The sequence below is a fragment of the Haliotis rufescens genome, unplaced genomic scaffold (assembly GCF_023055435.1).
Source record: "Haliotis rufescens isolate VD_foot unplaced genomic scaffold, xgHalRufe1.0.p SCAF_9, whole genome shotgun sequence".
Lineage (NCBI taxonomy): Eukaryota > Metazoa > Mollusca > Gastropoda > Lepetellida > Haliotidae > Haliotis > Haliotis rufescens.
The window spans coordinates 27,146,478-27,169,560 of record NW_025964383.1 but is presented as its reverse complement, the minus strand read 5'-3'; the positions used below and the strand labels follow the sequence as shown (position 1 = coordinate 27,169,560).

At 40.2% G+C, this 23,083-nt stretch overlaps 1 protein-coding gene across 3 annotated transcripts in view; it reads left to right on the top strand.

Annotated features, from left to right (window-relative positions):
• The window catches only part of LOC124129917, a 49,645-nt gene that overhangs the window by 9,480 nt on the left and 17,082 nt on the right, over positions 1-23,083 (top strand). Inside the window, exon 1 of one of the 3 annotated variants that reach the window (XM_046493274.2) lies at positions 11,524-11,920. The exons of 1 other annotated variant lie outside the window; for it this stretch is intronic. The gene's annotated coding sequence lies outside the window, so the exon portion shown is untranslated. Of the gene's footprint in view, positions 1-11,523; positions 11,926-23,083 lie in introns of those variants that run through there. One more of the 3 variants, XM_046493282.2, reaches the window with a different exon arrangement.

Here is a 23,083-nt window from a genome sequence, read left to right as displayed (position 1 = left end):
GCTATAGTACAGGAATATTTAGTTTTATATGCGTTCCATATCATGGCTATAGTACAGGAATATTTAGCTATATATGCGTTACATACCATGGCTATAGTACAGGAATATTTAGTTATATATGCGTTACATATCATGGCTATAGTACAGAAATATTTAGCTATATATGCGTTACATATCATGGCTATAGTACAGGAATATTTAGCTATATATGCGTTTAATATAATGGCTATAGTACATGAATATTTAGGTATATATTCGTTACATATCATGGCTATAGTACATGAATATATACTTGTATATGCGTTACATATCATGGCTATAGTACAGGAATATATACTAGTTATATATGCGTTACATATCATGGCTATAGTACAGGAATATTTAGTTATATATGCGTACATATCATGGCTATAGTACAGGAATATTTAATATATATGCGTTACATATCATGGCTATAGTACAGGTATATCTAGTTATATATGCGTTACATATCATGGCTATAGTACAGGAATATTTAATTATATATGCGTTATATATCATCGCTATAGTACAGGGATATTTATTTATATATGCGTTTAATATCATGGCTATAGTACAGGAATATTTAGCTATATATTCGTTACATATCATGGCTATAGTACAGGAATGTGTAGTCATATACGAGCTGCATATCATGGATAGTACAAGACTCGTACAGGAAGCTTTACCCATTCAAACACTAATTATGTATCATGACTTGGATCATAGTGTTCAAGTTCATGTATGGCTCCTCTGAATGGTAAGCATCTCGCCCAGTTCGTCCATGGAGATTCAGTATAAATACATTGGTAGTTGTTTTCACGAATGGTCGCACAACACATACACACCAAAATACATCACACATGTGCCCACTCTTCTACAGAAAAGGGTAAAAGGGTTTGGGTTTAAATGAATACAGTATCTCCACTTGTTAGCATATGCGGTACCACACCTGCTGTGTCTTGTAGAAGGATGAAATGAATTCAACATGTGTATTCAAGATTCGTATCTTGATATAGGACTGTACTGTATACAGCTGATACTGTTTGGCATATGCGGCCAATTGACGTTCATGAATGTACTTCTTATACGACTGACACAGTGTTGAAATATCAGATAATATTAACGCAGTTTTAAATTGTAGTAATATGCTACGGGGGTGACTGTGGGACACACTCCATGAGAATCTGGATACGACCACACAACACGTGGCTACTGGAACCACATCGCACAGTGCAAGATATGACGCGTTAGACCGCTCGGACATTCAGGGTTGGGGGATGGGAGGACTGAACCAGGATGTTTGAGAGAGATGTAATATTTCTTCGGTCACTGCCTCAATTTATTCAATATATATCTGTATTTTGTGTCAAAATACATTTTTCAGGACATACCGCATGTCCTGCTACACTCAATTATTTTCTTAAAATTGAGCCAAAATTGGATTTTCCAAGCATGTTCGGGAACAAATCACTGCCAGATTATCGAATGATCGGAATCATAGAATCGAGAGGGCAAGAAAAAACGGGTTTGTCAAAACATATAAAAAAGGTGCAATTTGTGACATTTCGCAACAATACGACTGTTCAAATATTCAATGGCGGCCGCATTGCATATCGCCTTGTGAAACATTAACGTTGCTCAAATGGACGCCAACAAAGGCTTTAATGAGACTTTGTCTTCTTTGTCACTTCATTCTGTCAAATACATCTGCCGCCACCTTTGCTACACTTACAGAACTGCTGTAGGCTATGAAGTGGTTTTCTACATTTTAAAAATATCCATTTTATGTTTGTGTTTGTTTGTTTGCTTGTTGTTTTATGCCGCAGTCAACAATATTCCAGCTATGTCGCGGCGGGTTGTATATAACCGAGCCCGGCTTTGCCGTCTCAACGGGAATCCGATCGTTCTCAAAGTACCACAAATCACAGCTCTATATTTGCTGTTCAGTATTGTACAAGCATACGCTGGACATTGCATTAAACCCAATGAGATACTACCGCTTGCAGTAATCTTCATCACATGCTTTTTCAATAGTTGTGTCATCACCTTATCACATGTTTCGATGGTGGCAAAATAGTATGCTTCAACACTGTACATACGAGTATGTGCATTTTGAATTCAGCTTACCCTGAGGACTGCATTTATGACACTACAGCGAATTGCACGTTAGGTGTTCCACATACACCCAACGTGAAGCAACAACGTTGAAGGTTTCATCCATACATGCATTTAGTATATAGTACTGATCAACAAAGCTTTCCTAACGTTTTTTATTGAAGACATGTGGAATAAGGCGACAAAACCCTTTCTATATCCAATAAAAATATCTGCATAAAGCAGAGTCGACTGTACCATTCCTACTTTATCATTGAGCATGTGTATATGAATCACTATCATTATAACAATGTTACCAGGTGTTCGCGAAAAGGTGAGCATATCCTGCCCCACCGGTTGCACCCGTCACAAACACATGCAAAGGAAAGTCAATTGTTCACCTGAAAAAACATGGGAACATATGGTACAAGTCAAAATCGGGAATTACATCGGACATCAGTTTTGTCACTGATGCGTCAAATTTGGAAATGTCTTTCAAAGAGCGCCATATGACTCTTGCTCAGGACTATATCAATGAGCATGTGCATAGGAATCACTATCATTATAGTAATGATACCAGGTGTTCGCGAAAAGGTGAGCATATCCTGCCCCACCGGTGGCACCTGTCACAAACACATGCAAAGGAAAGTCAATTGTTCACCTGAAAAAACACGGGAACTTATGGTACAAGTCAAAATCGGGAATTGCATCGGACATCATTTTTGTCACTGATGCGTCAATTTTGGACATGTCCTCCACGTTCCATTAAACCTTTTGAAACCTTTACTGAAGCCTTGAATGTTGTAACCTTGATCAAACAACTTCTGAGCAAGAGTCATATGACGCTCTTTGAAAGACATTTCCAAATTTGAAGCATCAGTGACAAAATTGATGTCCGATTTAATTCCGTATTTTGACTTGTGCTGTATGGCCACATGATTGTTTCAGGTAAACAATTGATTTGCCTCTGCATGTGTTTGTGACAGGTGTTAGCGGTAGGGCAGGATACGCTTACCATAAGGGACCATCTGGCATCATAACTATATGATGGTGATTCATAAACACATGCTTAGGATATAGTCGAAAAAGCACAATGAACTCATTGCCTTATGCCAGCTGCTTTTAGCACGTCATTAATATCTTTCACTTTCGTTTATCACATGTAAACACGTTCGAGGATGCTTATTTCCTGAAAAGACCCAGCCACGTTACACCCCGCATCTCCGCATACCTGCAATGCCAAGGCTGATGTACATTCAACTGATGTGTGCAACAATAAATGTTACATGGATTTCCTGATAGGGTAATAGCAGACCACACACAGTCGGGACTTGGGAAATCAGTTGTATTTACATAACAAGCCTCCCAACCTTACAGGCATGCAAAGGTTATGCTTTCATGTGCGCTTCGGTACAGACATGTTTTTTTCCGTCACGAAGGATTCGAGACCCGCTCCGTGTAGGATTGGTAAAAATGTCGACAGTCGACATGTTAAGACTTGACGTAAGTGCTGGATGATGTCAGAGAAGCAATTAAGTGTGTGGGAATTATGTGGTGAAGAATATTGGAGAATCCATATGTTTCCAGTTTCATTTCCGTTGTGAGATAGTTTTGACATTTGCGAATTTTATTAGAGTTTGTCTGTTGGTTGTTTAACGCCGAACTCAGCAATATTCCAGCTACATATGTATGACGGCGGTCTGTAAAATAATCGAGTCTGGACCAGACAATCCGGTGATTGACATCATGAGCATCGATCCTCGCGATTGGGAACGATGACATGAATCAACCAAGTCAGTGAGCCTGACCACCCGATCCCATTAGTCGCCTCCTACAACAAGCATAGTCGGCTTTTACGGCAAGCATGGGTTGCTGAAGACCTATTCTACCCCGGAATCTTCATGGGTCGAATTTTCTTAGATGACATATAGAGCTATGAAATGACAAGACATGCAGCGTGATTAATATGTACCACACACAGGTATTTGATCAAACGTCATGATGATGTCATAATAGTAATGCAATGAAAATACAACGATATCTGAACTACATTGGACGCAAAGAGGTATCGACAGGCAGATAACATGTCCTTCTCTATATGGTCATCAATCGAAGCCACAGATCAGACGTTGTTATTGTTTAAAATATCCGGAATTTAAATACCCACTAACACTCATGTGGTGTGTGATCAAGCTGCCATGTTTTCTTGATTTTTTTGGTTTGTTTGTCGTTTGCGCTGCACTCGGCAATATTCCAGCTACATTACATGACGGCGGTCTGCAAATAATCGAGTGTGGATAAGACAATCCAGTGATTGATATCATGAGCATCGATCCACGCAATTGGGATACGATGACATGCATCAACCAAGTCAGCGAGCCTATCCACCCGTTCCCGTTAGTCGCCTCTTACGACAAGGCAAAGGTTTAGTGATTTGAAACCCATGATTTACCAAACGGAATTAACTGTTTATAACGAACACGCTAATAAAAAACAGACGGATATGACGAACTGGTTTTTTTTCTGTCCCGACCATTTATTGTATATATGCTTATAACGAACTACGGTTATAACGAACTAAATTAGTTATCCCTTTGAGTTCGTTATAACCGTAGTTTACTAAATTAAATGTATTTCCATAAAATAATGATTTCGTGTAGGTACAGGACGTTTTGTCTGTTTGTTTGTTGTTTAACGCCGCACTCAGCAATATTCCAGCTATATGACGGCGGTCTGTAAATAACCAAATCTGGGCAAGACAATCCTGTGATTAATATCATGAGCATCGATCCACGCAATTGGGATCGATGACATGCATCAACCATGTCAGCGAGCCTGACCACCCGATCCCGTTAGTCGCCTCTTACAACAAACATAGTCGCCTATTCTATTCCGGATCTACAGGACGTTCGCTCACTGACGTCAGTGCTTTGACCGTCATCTACAACGTCACGAATAACGATCTTAAGCTCCACGATGCATTAATGGTCTCTGATATGATTAGAGTCAGTCATCCCCATGATGATAAGTAACAATAAAGACCAAAATAGAACAGTCTGGGGATGAGAAACTAAAAAAAGATAAATTTATCTCCATTAATCGATTAGTACACCGACTTCAATGATTCGCCATGGCCATATAAAGCCTTGACCGTATGCAATCCTTCCGTCCGAAATGAAACAGTCAGACCCCTACGTAAGCCACAGACGAATCTGATCACGGTTCATTGTATGCATCCTCTTTAATGGACAGAGGAACCTGTACTCGCCAGTATAACTGCAGGTTCCTACGTCCAATTAGTCTACAAGTTACGATCACACTGATTCGGAGCCCAAGCTAGGAAGGACATAAAACGCTAGTTTATCATACCATATGTCTCTATCCAATTAGTGGGGGCTATTCAACAAATCCCCGGGCGCAACAAAGTGGTACAAATTGCCTTCATGGTCTGTTCATGTATGAGAACTGAAGTAGGTTTGAATATATTTATATGGCCTATAAGGGTGATAGAGCGTGTCCTATTCAATAATCTTTACAACGACACCCCATTCGGCGGACCCCTCACCACAGGGCACTTCCCTTCCGAAAACTGTTGTGAACATCTGTATGTTGGTTGGTGGCGTGTTGTTCAACGCCGCAATCAGCAATATTCCAGCTATATGACCGCGGTCTGTAAAGAATCAAGTCTGGGCAAGACAATCCAGTGATGAATATCATGAGCAGTGATCCACGCAATTGGGATCGATGACATGCATCAACCAAGTCAGCGAGCCTGACGACCCCAGCCCGTTAGTCGCCTCTTACGACAAGCATAGTCGCCTTTTACGGGAAGCATGGAAGACCTATTCTACCCCGGATCTTCACGGGTCACATTTGTATGTAGTCAAGATGGTATTACCGCATACCTTGATTCGTCAGTTCGGATGTCTATTCTCAGGACCATTTCACATGAAACAACATCTCCCGACACGATTTGGCTGCATATGCACGTTGTTATGTTGCGTCTAACGCAATAGGTTTCGGAGTTTTTCTATATCCCATCAATTACAAACAGTCATAAAACAAATCCTAATATGGTCATTGTTTCTCTCAATATGTGTTTTTAGACCTCCACACAACACAATCATTAAGTGACATCACAACCGCAAACCACTTAAAACCCCTCGGTCGACTGATACTTTCAATTCCGTAAAATTTCTGTATAACTTCATAAAAAAGTGAAAATTCAAGTGTCACTATGTTTTCAATATCGATCGTTTTCAACACACTTGATACCACAACGGATAATATTCTACCCTTCAGGAATAATTAGAGTATTGCCGCATTTCGTTATCCTTTCGATATCCTTTCAAATCTCTATCGCTGTCGAATATTGTTTTTATAATTTAACTCCAAATCGCAAAGGCAATAACGGATTTATACAAATCGACGCTTTCTGTTAACTTCACAATCAGATGGTGAGGATAGCATAGTCTTCAAAAGTTGTTTGAAATATGAGGCATCGTGTTTCATTTCTGGTGAGGGCAAATATTATCTTTACGAAACAAAACAGAATTATCGAAAGCAACGTTCCTCATTTCAATTCCAAACAACTTCATATTCCCCAAACATCGCATAGCCTGGTTCACTTGGGGCATAGCAAACCGATAAAGACCATATGCTAAAGCCGTGGACGCCATATGGACTGTTCATTCCCGTAGAACAAACAGAACGCTTTCCTTCAATTAGCAGAACGTGTATGTGGAGTAGATTAGGGATCTATTTCGCGCGGATGAGGATCTGTGACGGAGAATGTAAACACAGATGATATTCATACGCGTGTCTGGTAGTTATTTTCGTCCCACCGAGACCATGTACCCCTTAATGACCTGTTGGTCCTCGCTTAATCACTTTTTCAGTAAGCATATGTACGGTGTTTGCCAGGAAAGTTGTACTTTTCTGATTGTCTTCGGAAGTCGCCAGTCTGAATATTTTGGACTGTCATTATCAGGGCATTGATAAAACCCTATTTCGTGACACCTTAATTGACTTTTAGTGTGGCGGTAGTGTAGCCTAGTGGTTAATGCGTTCGCTCGTCGCGCCGAAGGCCCAGGTTCGATTCCCTACATGGGTACGATGTGTGAAGCCCATTTCTGGTGTCCCCTGTCGTGGTAATGATAGTTAGTGAGTATGGTTTTACGCCGCTTTTAGCAATATTCCAGCAATATCACGGCGGGGGACACCAGAAATGGGCTTCACACATAGTACCTATGTCGGGAATCAAACCCGGGTCTTCGGCGCGACGAGCGAACGCTTTAACCACTAGGCTACCCGACCGCCCCCCCTGGGTAATGATAAAAGCGGCGTTATACCATACTCACTAGTGTTAACTGAATGATTTCAACGCCGCTTTGAGGGGTACTGGAAAAGTGACGGCCGTCGAAGACAAGCACCACCGACATGAACCCCACAAGGATGGTTGTGGTCCTGATAGACTAAAGATAATAACTGCAGCGAATATGGGATTCAAACCAGCGACTAGGGGATCCTGGCATCCAAGGAACATGTTTCTGGACAGAGAGTTGCTCAGCACCTTACGGGGCGGTCGGGTAGCCTAGTGGTTAAAGCGTTCGCTCGTCACGCCGAAGACCCGGGTTCGATTCCCGACATGGGTACAATGTGTGAAGCCCATTTCTGGTGTCCCCCGCCGTGATATTGCTGGAATATTGCTAAAAGCGGCGCAAAACCATACTCACTCACTCACTCAGCACCTTACACTGTTTTATCGGTACAGAGTAAGTGGCACACCGGTGAAAGTTTGTTAAATAGCAACAACCCAGTGTATGAGTTGGACTATTGAATTACACATTTTCCTCGCAGTGCGAACACCGCCAAAGTCTCTAATTACACTCCTCTCTGCAAGATCAGTTAGTGTACTTGTGTATACGTTATATAACACATGTTTATCAGAATAGATGCCAAAATATCCGTCTCAGTTCAATTTCAATTTTTTATTGAAAGAAAGGCACCACAGATCCATTTTTAACTTAGATACAGAACATTTTATAAGATACATGTACAAAGTCAAGGTAACAATTAATTTAGCAAAAACGCATGATGTATGTCTATAGCTAGTTGATGTTGTATTAGAGGGTCCTTTTCATGACAGTAATGAAGACAATCTTATCGCATCAACATGAGATAAAGGCCACTGCGGTTAGTACCAAATACATCATATGTGTATGGATGTCTTGTCAGTGAACCAACTCGGACACGTACGTAGAAGGATTCTTTGAAGCGTGTAACACATTTGTGGAAATTTGGTTGCATAAAAAGGTTAGCGTCGTGTTTGTTAGCACGCTATAAAGATATAGAAATCATTCAACTGAGGGAAAAAAAGAAACTATACCTCTCAGTTAATTTTATCAAATGGTACCGACATTTTTTTCCACACAGTGAACTGTACAGGCGCCTAGAATAATTCTACAGTGTTTCATATATGAAACTATTATTTCCTTTTTTTCGGCACAAATCTACATTTCAAAGATGGTAGGGGTCATGTGTTTGCAAAATTATTATTCATTATTATCTTAAATTATTATCTTCATAGAACAAAGTTATTTCTATACAAACTTATTACTGATTACTTTTACAGTTAGTTGTAGGGAGGAGTGATGATTCAATAGACATAATCAAATTTCACAAAAGTTCTTCCAATTTTCATTACATAAAACAAAAAACTCGGTATACTTCCTTATGCCCCTTAATTTATTTCAGAAAATTTACGATGACCCTGGAAACAGCATGTCATTTTTAAGTTTAACCACACACAGGCGATAAGCTTTTGTCGAGATACAAAGCTTAAATTGCAGTCTTTGTGTTATTGAAAAACACAGACGCTTTGCATAACTCTTAATTACCATGCACAACTGATACACCTGGAATTACTCAGCGCAGAACCCCGCTGCGCCGCACCGGTCCACCTCCAATCTTCTCACCTCACTTCCTGTTTCACGTTAGAAGGCTCAGTGTCTCCATATGACTCAAATGCAACTCGACACTGCACTATTCATAAGGTCGCGCATCAAACCTTCATTATTATCTGATAGATTCAGTACATGTGTTGTTCGTCTCAAAATATTTCTGCCCTAATAAGTAAACACAGATGTCGAACATCTTCAGAGCCAATGGCGGCCAAATGAAACATGGGGAAAAACGGATACACAAACACGCACCGAGATGTTTTTGTATAACTTTTCAAGGTGGGTAAACGTTACGTGTGCACGCAGTGTGGTGAGCTCGTGATAAGCAGTGTTGGTGGGAGTTGCCGGTGCAGGTTAAGGTGATAAGTTTTAGATTGGATTTTATATTGGATGCCCATCTGGATGACCTTACATCTCAGCTAGATTGAGATAGGAATCGTTCTAGGTGTTTAATTGCGACAGTATTGTGTGACTAATTTGTTTCATTACCTGATGCTTATCTAAATAGTTGTTCCATTTTGTTTGTCCACGTTATCAGCTTGTGAAACTGCTCGTGGGTATTTGTAGAATACAGTACGTTTATAACGAACACGCTTTTACGAACTGACGGATATAACGAACTGATTTTTTGGTCCCGACTATTGGCTATTGTTATGCTGTATATATGCTTATAACGAACTACGGTTATAACCTACTAAAGTTAGTGGTCCCTTCGAGTTCGTTATAACCGTAGTTTACTGTACATTGTATTCCTCCCGCAGAGGTCTGTGTTAGGACATAGTGAATTATTTCCAGACACCTTGTGATGTAGTACCAACTATAAATAGTCTGGGCAAGAGAATATATGAATGGACCATTTAAAATCAGTGATCAAACCAGGTGTTGACGAAAAGGTAGACTCACATCTAGTCTCTGAAATGACCATATCGTACGGAAAATAAACAGTTGTTAAATTATCTTAATACAAATTTGATGAAAAGGAGCCCAGAGACTCTCCTCATCTTCAGATGCTGCAGTAATCGAGACATGCCAAACATTATAGACTTGCATGGGTTGTATTTGATATATTTGTATCAGGATCTGTAAGACAGATTACCGAAAAGGGTAAGCATGGTCCTGTCGTTTCCCCGTAATTCACACAATTTTCATTAAAAAGTATTCCTGTCATGCGAGGGTGGACTGCAAACAAACCAAGTTACCGTGAATTGCCTCAGTCCTTCTCGCTTCTTGTTTTGAAAAAAAATACTGTTTCAGACACGACTATTTACAGGCCGCCGTCATATCACTAGCTGGAATATTCATGGCATTGTGTAGAAACATGAAAAGGAACGAAACCATTTCCATATTCATACGAAAGCAGAGTCCGACTACATCAAAATAGTTCGCTTACGATTCATTATAGAATAGTGATGATAACAGGAGTTCGCGGAAAGGGGAGCGGACCCTGCTGCTCCACCAGTGGCACCCGTCATGTCCTTTCATAATTAGCATCGTAAGGCTCCACTGTTGTCGCTACCCGCTAATGAGCGTGATTTTCATGTTTTACTATGGCTCTAAATAACCGGATCCGGGCCTGGCAAACCAGTGGTTGACAGTATAAGCATCCGATCCTCATATCATCAGCTCTTACGAGTGACCCTGAATCCTCATTGAGCTCAGGGGGCACGGGTGGCCTTGTCTAAGGCGTGCGATTCGCTGTGCAGAGTTGCGTCCCTTTGGGCACGCCAGAAACCTATGATTGTGGGTTCGAATCCCAGTTCGCCCCGATTATGTTTCTAGGTTTGTCAGCACCATACTCGTGTTTTACCAAAACCGGTAAACGTCTGAGACCTGCATCACTTCTGGCTTAACTCCCACCTTAAGCTGACACGCCGTGATATGACTGGAATACTGTTAAAAGCGGCGTTAAACCCAACTCACCCACTCACCCATCGGGCGCATATCTGATGATTTATGAGACAATACCATCTGACATTTTTCTTGTATTAATATATAATGAGACTACGACATTTTACCATCGATATATTGTCTTTTTGATGATACTTTTGTGTTTATTAACACGCATATTAACACAGCTGAGCACTAAAAATAGTTTTTTCATTGCAGTCTAGTAGAGCATCACTTGATAGATTGATTTACATGGTCATATGAGATAATGATAACACACGCGCCCCTGTAATAATCAATATGTCTTTGGCTTTTGACATGTATATAAATATATACCCAAGCGCTAATAATTACACAGTATCTTGAAGAGACAGAAAAACGATCCATTCTCCAAAAATCCAAACCACTTCTTACAGCATGCAGAACCAAAAACTAATGATAGCGTGTAGCTCTTGCAATCAATACCTTCTGTAGCATTAGGCTCAGCCAGTTTGTATATAAAGTAATCCTTATAGACATCACTTGTCACTCTCTCCTTTCAATAAATACAACGCCAGCTCATCTTCTCAGGTAACCACTAACTTAGTGGACTGATGTATATGCCAGATAAATGACCACGCACTAACTCCACTATTGGCCAATGACAGGTGAAGAGATGAATATTGTATACGATTGTTCTAAGTGGCCAATGCAATGCTCGCTCTTCGTGTAAAGGTGAAAACAAATAACAGCTGTGTTTCCAGCAGCGACACGCTATGCCTTCACGGTGGAGTTCTCTGCGGCGAGGTAGGGACGTGGAGTGTTTGTCAGTAACAGGTCTCTGTGTGCTCGAGGGGGTTGCACGGAGTGTTCAAATTTACCCTCCTGTGTTGATCGAAGTGTCTCGAGGCGCGGGACATTTTCAAGCCAGCAGTTGATGGATATTGGCCGCGTTATAAGCACTGGCTGTCGAGCAGGTAATGTAAGTCTTTCCATAATATTTGCTTGGTAATAGTGTTTCTGTCTCAGGTTGTTGAAGTAACGGTTATTTTAGATCGTAACATAGGGACAGTACACGTACTGTAGTCATGAACTGGATGATGCTCTTCTTACTCAGTGGACGTGGTACTGATGAAAGGATATGCATTGATTCATAGATCCATGTATTGCCATGTACATGTATGTGTGAACTACGTTCATTGGAGTTGACCAAATGTCTCAGTTAGGGAGAATTCTAAATAGGTGAATGTATACGTTTATGCACATGTATATGTATAGAAAATTTCTTGATCGCTTGCTTAATCTTTAATAATACATTTTGTGAAGATTCACCTTTATAATATTTATAATAACAATTTTAAAAATGAAAGTGTAACCTCATGTAAATATGTCTCCAATTCCTCACGCAATGATTCAGGTTAGTCACAAATGATCGGAACACACAACTGCAGATATGTCATAAAATCTATGAAAACCTTTTGCACATAAGTAATATAGATTTAATACAATAATGTTATTATGAACCAAGTTTGTTTCCAAACAATTTGTGTCAAAACTATTCACTACCAAGACTCTAGGAGGCAACGTTTTTAAAACCCTAAGCAGTCTGCAATTCGGCAATATTTGCAAAAACGGCTAGACTTAACAAACAAAAGCATTGTTATTCTTTAATGCTTCAGACTGACTTCTGTGTTGCTCACAGTTGTAATCGAAACATTTTACAGAAAGACACAAGGCAGTGAGGCATTCTTCTGCGGAATTGTTTGAATACACTTCGTGTGGGCGATCCAGTGCAAATCAATGTTTAAATGTTCGTGGGAATTCTGACACAATGCGTTTGAAAATCTGTCATCATATTGAATTACACAAGCATGTTCTGTTGGGTCAGTCTGGGTCATCATTTGGTTGAAATAGAAAATATAGTGAAGTAAACAGTTGTTCTTTGGCATGAACAGATTTCAATTGTCTGTGCAGACACGTATTTGCTTGTAAGCATTTCTGTCATTAATACCTGTTCCCTCTGGAGATTCGAAATCCTGTGAAGATTATATGTTCAAGGGTGGAACTCAGATATGCATTATTTGGCAGGAATGACCAGTGGCAGTTACTACACGTATGGGCAGAGGTGGCCGTGTTGCCACAAACAGCATGGAGTTGCGTTGCTTATCATTGCCAGGATCCGTGTTATTATGAGCATTGGCCTGTCCCAATAATGCTTGTGTATTTGTAAAAACTGTGTGTCTATGTTTAATTATTGAACTTACACTCGCCATGGCGCTTTGATCGTTTTTTTAAATGTGTGCAGTTCTCCATCATTGACCTGTTACGCAGTGTTAACAGTGATATTGTTAGAACGTGTGTCAAATAATACTTATTACCTCCTCGTGGCCAATGCACGATAAAAACAAGTAAACATCTTCCACTACTAGCCTTGGCATTATGACAAATTTGAAAGTTTCTAGTCTATAAATGTCGTTGTCTTTTTTCAATTTGTTGCGCTCTGCTGTTGCTTTGAAATATGACGTAATTGAATGCCAAGAAAATGGATCTTTCTACTTACTTTTTTACTTTCTACTTTTATTTTACAAATAGAAACGGAAAAGGTGAAGGTAGGTATTATCATAAATCGATAAAATAGTTGATGATTCGCGTTATTTCTGTGTTGAATTAGAAACTTACACCACATGACACCGACTTGAGATAACACACATGGCCACAAGGAGTTTGTTCTTAAACATCCTTTTTACAACCCAAATTGCTAACACCATAAACAATCACCACTTGCATGCTGTAAAAACGGTCACTTAAATTCAGCTAAAGTTACCTTTTTTAAGCCGCAATCCTTTACCGTTGTTATCTCGCAAAATAACCCCAAGGAAAAGTAATCCCCTTTTCTCGAATGTTGTTCTAATGCTCTCGTGTCTCTGTAGTTGGAAGAGAGGCACCATGCTGCTTTTTTCTAAGACTATTACTGTATTTCAAGGCTCGCTGAGTCGAGTGACTTTGTTTTCTTCCAATTATCACATCAAAGCCACGAGGAACTATTCCAAGTTAGAGCTATTTTCGACTCAACGGTATCAGCAACGTGGATTATCTTATAATAATTGCTCTTAATTCTTCGGTGAATGTTGAGTCCTTGAGTGATATTGTTGTAACGAACGAAGAGGATTTCTTTCGCAGAATTTGTTCATTTTTGCCAACTCATCCCGCGGGGTTGTATTGATATGTTTTTCGTGGCCCTAGAGTCCATTTCGCGATACATTAGTTCATCTGGTATGGACCGCGGCTTCACTCGCATGTTGAGGTTTTATATTGTTCAGTGCTCTTCTTTTTGTGCACCGACAAAAACACGTCACTGCCTGATTTAGTCCATTTCCATGCGTGCCCTCATGTTTGGAATACGGTTTGGAATTGTTGGATTCTATGCCCATGGGCGATAGCACATATGGAAAATGATATTGGCATTTGCAGCGATGTAACATGTTTCGAATGTGTGCACACAAAAATAATTCTTTCCATGTGTTCCTTATGGCGCTTAAATATAACGGAATGAATGAATTATATGTGATCACTTTTATACAGGTTTGAAATTAATGGAAGAAAGACCATGCCTCAACTGTTTCCATAGGGTGTGAAATGATGAGATTATTTATATATAATCCAAACGTGATGAAATGTTTGTGGGGGATGGTTGTCTGTCATACACTTTATATAGAGTTCCAGACGTTTGAGGGGGCACGGTGGCCCAGTCGTCTAAGGCGTTGCGATTCCCTGTGCAGAGCTGCGTCCCTTGGAAACGCCACGAACCTATGATTGTGGGTTCGAATCCCGGTTTGCCCCAATTATGTTCTAGGTTTGTCAGCACCATACCCGTGCTCGTGGGTTTCACCGAAGTGGTAAATGTCTGAGACCTGCATCACTTCATGCTTTCCTCCCACATTAAGCTGACACGTCGTGATATGACTGGAATAATGTTAACGCGGCGTTAAACCCAACTCACTCACTCACTCCAGACGTTTGAAATATATATAATACTAATATAATGTTCCTGGACAGATGATCGCTCATTACGCCAGTGGCACGCCATGACTTGACATAATAGTGGAGATTTAATGAGCGATGAGGTGTATGCGATGACTAATGATCAAATTAAATGAAATGATCAATAATAATTGTGGCAAATGTACTTCTGTGTATGTATTACATGTAGGATGTGTTCACACAAAGTTGAATTTTATTTTTAGAATTGTTCACAATTTTCTTGTAAAGTCAAAGTTGTGACCGAGTTCAAGATCGAGATGGCGCTATTTATGGCTATTGCGCGAGTTCGAAATAGCGGTCACATTTATATGTATTTATATAATGAGGTTGTGGGAACCAGAGATATTTTGAATAAGATTGTGTTGAAAACCTTTATTGAATTATATACTATCTGAAAAGGGTAAGTGTCATTCATATAGAGTTGTGGAAATGTTATGTTATTGAAAATAACAACCGAATAGTTGGCCATTCGTCTGATAAATGTTTTATCATAACAAATTCATTGACAAAAACCATACATGGTAACAGGAGACAGAGCGGCACACCTAAAAAGAGGGGTGGTACTCAGTTAACAATGTCACTATCGGGTGTGTCCACCATTTGGGTTTAAGCAGTCAAGGCAGTGGCGATGCATTGAAGAAGGCTGATAAGAGCCTGAGGGATGTTGTTGCAAATTTCAACCGATGATTGTCAGAGCTAGCGTTACTGGCTGATTCTGGTCCTGTCGTAGGTGTTGTCTATCTCATCCCAGACATGTTCTGTTGGAGAAAGCTCTTGAGAAACAGCCAGCCGTGGCAGTACAGAACTGTTATTCTGCCTAAAAAAAGTATGACCGAACATGTACAACATGTGGGTGGGCATTATCCTGCTGGGGCGGTCGGGTAGACTAGTGGTTAAAGCGTTCGCTCGTTACGCCGAAGAGCCGGGTTCGATTCCCGACATGGGAACAATGTGTGAAGCCCATTTCTGGTGTCCCCCCGCCGTGAAATTGCTGGATAATGGCTAAAAGCGGCGTAAAACAATACTCACTCACTCATTATCCTGCTGCAGCGTGACTTTACGTCCCTGCATTTGCGCAAAGATAAGACCATGATCACGAACGATGTTGTCCAAGCAGCGTTGTTAATTGAATCCGACATTGACAAATATCAGTTGTGTTCCCCCTGTGATGCCACCACATACAATAATTACATTCCATCCGCAAACTGACGCCGTTGAGGAATGCAATCGTCGATAACACGTTCTCCTGGACGCATGTAGACCCTTGCACGACCACCAGAGCTGTCCAGAAGGAACCTGGACCCATCTGTGAACAGTATACTGTTCCTGTCTAGTCTTCCGAACCTAAGATGCCGTCTATACCAATATAGATATGTTGTGCTCTCTCAACCTGTTGCGTCAATTCTGTCACCAACTGGACTGAACCCAGGAACTGTTCATGTAGCAGTTTGGTATCGATTCTGAACCAACCGAATATGGTTGTCTTGTCGACATGACCTCACACGTGGACGGCAGGTCCGTGGCAAGTCATGAGTGTTGCCCTGATACAGATAATGTATACACAGAGATGACATTGTGTTTCGATGGACATAAACATGTCTGGCAGCTTCGTTTTGCGCCATCGCGGTTGCAGCTTACGCATGATGTGTAAACGTTCATTTTCAGCAAGCCGTGGCAATTGCGTAAGCATTATTTACTGTTAAACTGTTTTATGAGCACCTGGTACCCAAACACTCATTGTGTGCTGTTCAAAATTCAAAACCCATGAGTACCCATCTGCTATCAACAAACACAATCAAATTGTGCGCCGTGCATGAACATGCAGGTGTAAATTGTGAATCACGTCCTTAAAGTGGAGGAACCTCAAGGTATTGAACAATGCATTACTTAATTTCAGAATACATTTCTTTATAATTCCTGGGCGTCGGAATTTAAGGGAATTGTATAATTTCTTACGTTTGAAAAAAGGATTGAAATTGTAAACTGTACAAATTATTCCAAATGGTATGTACACATATGCAAATGTCATTAATTTGGTTTAGTGTCCCTTCCCCTGGCATATATGACATAACCCTTCTGCCTGGATAATGCCTGGATAATGCCTGGATAATGCTCGGTTATGGACAATTATGTACGTGTGTGCATTCCTACAAATTTTCCAAAACATTCCCAAACTAGGCATACATTTAAAAATGACAAAATGATTTAGAATATTTATGCATTTACATTAATACCGACTGTTGCAAACGTTAGGAACTGGGATTGTTTGTGTCGCGCTTGTGACTGTACATACTATTCCGGTTTGAAGACACAAAACTTTATGAATGTCATCATCATTCGTTTGACATGTTGACATTGTCCTATCATTTTACATTTGGCGTACATTCGTGCAAGAGAATGCTTCAATTTGCTGTGCTAGAATTGGCTGGTCTTCGGTTCATTGTTTCCCCATTGCAAAACCACTGATTAAGGAATGGCGACATCCTCATGTGTAGTATCAACACAACTTTTTGCAAGGAGATTATTCCATTCATCCGGACACTATCGTATCAAACAGACACATTTCAGTGTTAATGTTAAAGTACACATTACTCTGTTATCATTTCCAACCAATCGTACAACACAGTCAGGAAAACACAGAACATCTAATCACCCAGAGACGGACAAAAACACCAGGTTTCCGGCATCTTGTTTGAAGCTAGGCTTTGTGCAGATATGAACTTTTAACTACCTCCAGCATCCACTATGTGATGACGAGCCTGGCAAGGGTTCAAACTAATGTCGGTGCAGAATTTACAGGTTAACAGGTGATGCTAAAATAGCCAAATCACTCCTACGGTTCGCATGGCGCGCGTTGGCTGCACATACCACCGCTTTGTTGGTCGTTTAAATAATGTTAATAGGCGTTTACTGAGAGTAAATGAGGGATAGGAACGATGTTGCCTTGAACAGTGAAATGTATGAGTGCTAAGGGAATCGAGGCGGCTATAGAATGTCATGTGGAGTGTTTTAATAAGGTAAAGTCCTCAGCACTGACTGTTTACTGAACCAGAGGACAGAGATGGGATTCCGCAGAGTGTGCAAACACCTCAAGTCTTGAGCATCTGTTTATCATTAACATTAAGCTAAACAACTACGATTAGGCTTTAATGCTTCTGTTGCCATTGTAATAATTTTCGTGTCGGACTTTTCTTGTTTCTGTAATGCAGGTACATGACCTAAACATGTTTCTTTTGAACGAGGAATCTGATTTATATGTGAACATGTCTGATGATCTAGATGCCATGTTCATCAAGCTGAACTGCATATACGATTGATGCTTTCTTGTAGTATTTATTGTTGGTTTTAGTTTCGCTGCACATTGGTAAGCCTCTAAGACCTGCGGGCGGTGGGATAGCCTAGTGGTTAAAGTGTTCGCTCGTCACGCCTCAGACCCTGATCTCGCCATGGGTACAAATGTGTGAAGCTCATTTCTGGAATATTGCTAAAAGCGGCGTAAAACAATACTCACTCATTCTAAGACCTACATCTATACGAGCTGTCTTCCTATATGAATGTAAAACACTGTGATATACTGTTCATATACACTCACACGCACTCAGTGATTGCTGTGTAATGGCAGAGAAACAGACGCGAACATAGATAGGCACGAGTGAGCAACGACGAATCTTTGCGCTATGTCCTCGAATTCTCTTGAAAATTGTTTCCTGTGCTTTAGGCAACATTTCACAGAGATTGCAAAAGTTGAACTCGACATCATCTGGACACTGGTGTTATAATTACAAGGAAGATCGTTTCGATTTCGTTTTTTGCTTTCGACAAACTGTCGGCTCTGTTGTATTGGAAATGTCAGCCTTGCAAGTCGCGAGCAGCAGGTGGTTTCTAGGAGGATCGTTTACAGCGACATTCGTGAAACAGCCGTTCCCTATTGTGACGGGGAAAACATGAACGAAACGGAAAAGAAATGTATTTTTCCCATTCGTTGTAAAACTAAAGCATATGTTCACCACTTTGAGAAATTCAGGGTCTGGCAAAGTCTGAACTCGTATTGTTTAATGGTTATACAAACAGTGAGTGCAGACTCTATAATTTGTAATTATACATGCATGTGAGATGTGTTTTCCACTTCAAAGTCGCGCCGTGGTAACTATTACCATCTTTAAATGAGTTATATTTATGTGGAAATAAACTTTGTTTTAGATAAACATGTAATTTCAATCGGGATAACCTTTTCAGTGTAGCTTCGCAATACTATACAACTTAAAATAGGTTTTGTACCACAGTGACTTCTTTTGGCATGTATTTCGAACTTACTCCATTGTGCTTTTTTAAAATATTAACATTCATGATATGACTTTGATCACGTTTTTGTATATGCCCAAGACTTGGATTGGACGGGTCTCTAAGGAAATGATTATTTGTTTAAATCACAATTCTGAGATTATATAAATAATAAGAACAAGTGGCAGTGGCCTTAGTACAAATAAAAAACTTCTTTGTGAGTGAGTGAGTGAGTTGGGTTTAACGCCGCTTTTAACAGTATTCCAGTTATATCGCGGCGTGTCAGCTTAATGTGGGAGGAAATCCCGAAGTGATGCAGGTCTCAGACGTTTACCACTTCGGTGAAACCCACGAGCACGGGTATGGTGCTGACAAACCTAGAAACATAATTTGGGCGGACCGGGATTCGAACACACAATCATAGGTTTCTGGAAATGCCCAAGGGACGCAACTCTGCACAGCGAATCTCGGCGCCTTAGACGACTGGACCACCCATGCTTCTTTGTGAAGTTGTCCACATAAAGGATTGGCGTCCTTGGTGCACTATCCGCTTATCTAAACTTGCCTTATGTAAGGATAGGCTAACTGTACATCCATGAGAGTCTCATTCAGTACAGACTTGGAGCAAGTCTTGCAAGTCGCGAGCAGCTGATGGTAAGAGGCAAATGTGGCATTTGAAAGTCTGGTAAAATAACATATAACTGTGTCATGGAACTCGGGCTAAACATGTCAAAAATAATCTAATTTCGGTTTCTGTATTTTAATACGAATATGTCACGTTCTAGATGTACATGTATATGTATTCGGTAGCACATACCCAGTTTTGTTCGCTTGTTGTTATTGCGTTGTGTATCGTTGATTCTGCAAATCCTATGTACGTGTAGCATCCCGACATGCCTCACTACGAGGTAAATGATTTAAACTTACATTGCCATTACATAGATTAACATGGCAAAGAAAGCGATACTACTACTACTACTACTACTACTACTACTACCTTTCTGTCCTTTTTACTGGGCGGTTTGCCAACAGAAAGTACTATGGCAATTGAATACAATCTATGGACAGATATAATGCTCCGTGTATGTAAAACTGTTAAAATGTGGACAAACCTACTAAGAAACATTATTTGATAACGATGTGAAACTGCCTGTACATACAATATATCAGGTGTTATATATATATACATTTGTAGAACACCGATAATATCTCATATCAATGTATATTCATCAATTGGAGGAAATAAAGATGATCTATCTATCTACAACTACTACCACTACTACTACTACTACTACTACTACTACTACTTCTACTAAAAATACTACTACTACTACTACTACTACTACTACTATAACTACTGCTACTACTATTACTTCTAGTAGTAGTTATGATTAAAGCCTAATACAATTCAATCATACAATTCCTACTTTATCAAAAGCATGTTCATGAATTGCTATCAAATGTGATGGTTCGAGGCGAAACGGAGAGCCTCATTTTTGTCACTGATGCGCCAAATATACAGCACTTCTCTGATGAAACTCTGCTAAAAGCAGAGGCCATTGTGCATTCCGGTCTATATCACGTGTTTATGAAAGAAAATGTTTTCATGTTGGTAGTCAAGTGGTGTATGCCACACTGAATACATATGTGGCGGTCGTATATTGCTTTGAAGATACCACGACCACAACACCCACCTCCCGTCGGTGGTCGGACCACAACGCCGAGTTATAACGAAGGAACGTGTATATTGACAGCTATCAACCGCACTCAATATCACCATGGATGCATTTAGCTATAGACGTAACTGTACTTGATATCACCATCAACGGCAATAGACATTGGGTGATTGGTGCCAGTGTGGCGCCCTCTACATCACTTGTCAGACGCTGTCGATTGCTCGGAGAACACTTATGGCCAAGTATGTCCGCCAAGTGGAAACGTATGGTTCTTGACAGCGCAGTGTGTTCAGACACCGATTTCACATTCTGAATCTTGACTCACGAAAGAAAGAATGAGACGATCGATGTTTATTTCATTCCATAGTGTACATACCTGATTTACCTAACACGTGAGTGTAATTAGCAGCGTCTGTGCTGCAGGCATGCCGAAATGAACACCTGAAATAAGTCCCCAAATGAACAGCTGTTTCATGAAATAAACAACCCTCAGTCTTATGAGGTGAAAGCGATTAGGGAAGGCACTAAGGATATCAATAGTATCAATAACTCGAACTCCACTGACATTGACAACAATAATAGGCTATTCATATTGCACATATTTCCACACCGGTAAAGGGGCATGCGCAAAGAGCTATTATTACCCCGGTCACTGGATAAGTGTACACTCAAGAATCATTCTCAGCTCCCTGGGGAGTATACAATCAAAGCTGCCTGTTAGGCGCTAGAAGGTTAACAACCATTTGCCATCTCATCCTACCGGGTACCCACTCACTGCTGGGTTTACAGAGGTACATTTCGAACAAAGTCACCTGCCCAAGGAGACGTCACATGTGTCAGATGTGCTTCAGTGTTGGGCAGGACCGAAGCCCTATAAACTCTCAGGAGCCAAGCTGCCGAAACGCGGTCACCCATCCAACTAGTCTCCGCGACTGACGTTGCTTAACTTCGCCTGATCTGTGACCTGTACGTTGTGCACACGAACACGTGCCACAAAAAGACGATGTACTTTTTTTTCACGCCCACGCTCTATTGATAATATGACATAAAATATACATAACGCTTGTGTTGAGTTACGGATATCTCGATATAAATTTTATTTTATCAATTATTGTCGATTCATGAGGGCAATATTATGTTTTATTGCCCCAAGAAACTGATACTGACCAAGGCCAGCGGCCAAATACAATAATCCGTTTTTTGGGTCCATCAAACATAATATTGCCCTCATGAATCGCTCAAATTGTGGTCAATAATTGGTTTTTTTATTAAAAAAAAATTAAAAAGAAGAATATTTTGAATGCAACAATAATTTAATCTGATGTTAAAGAAAGTCACAGGAGATGATGCACAACAAGCCGTGTGTTACAGTTTCTCTGATTGGCTTAAAATATTTCTCTCCTTTGAGTCCACTGGCTCAATTACGCAGGGCAATACCACTTTTGATCGTTGCACGGCAGGGTTGGTCTCAGGGCAATACCGTGTTTTCAGGAGGGTCACGTGACCCTTTTTCATCCAATGAAAACACAGATATAATTGGTAAATGTGATAATGGATTTAGTCGTAGGCTTAGAGTTCAGGAGGTTATACTGTAGGCATTCACAAGATGTACACACGGCAATCATGGTGTCCATATATAATTCTGTTTTCGTTCTGTGAGACTAATATTATGTGTGTTCAATAACTTAAATTCATTTTGATTTTAAATTAAAATTAAAATTCCTTAATTCTTACACATGCAATGATTATTACACCATGTTCATTACATCATGAGAAATCGTTAATTGTCAGTACATATCAATGTATATTATTACGTACATGCGATACGGTACACTCGATACGGTGGATGATTGATATGATGTGATAGGCCTAGACGATGGGTAAAAGAAAACTTATTAACATTTGAGACACCAACATGTCAGCCTGCAGATTGTATTCTACACCTGTTATAGATGTGTGTAACTATATTTAATATAAGAAATGGTAATCACAAGCATTGCATCCATCATACTCATTTTACACATTCAAAATACATATTGATTTTACCTTGTACCAACACTTTTTCATTCTTCTCAGTTTGCTGTATCGGGGGCACGGTTGGCCCAGTCGTCTAAGGCACCGCGATTCGCTGTGCAGAGTTGC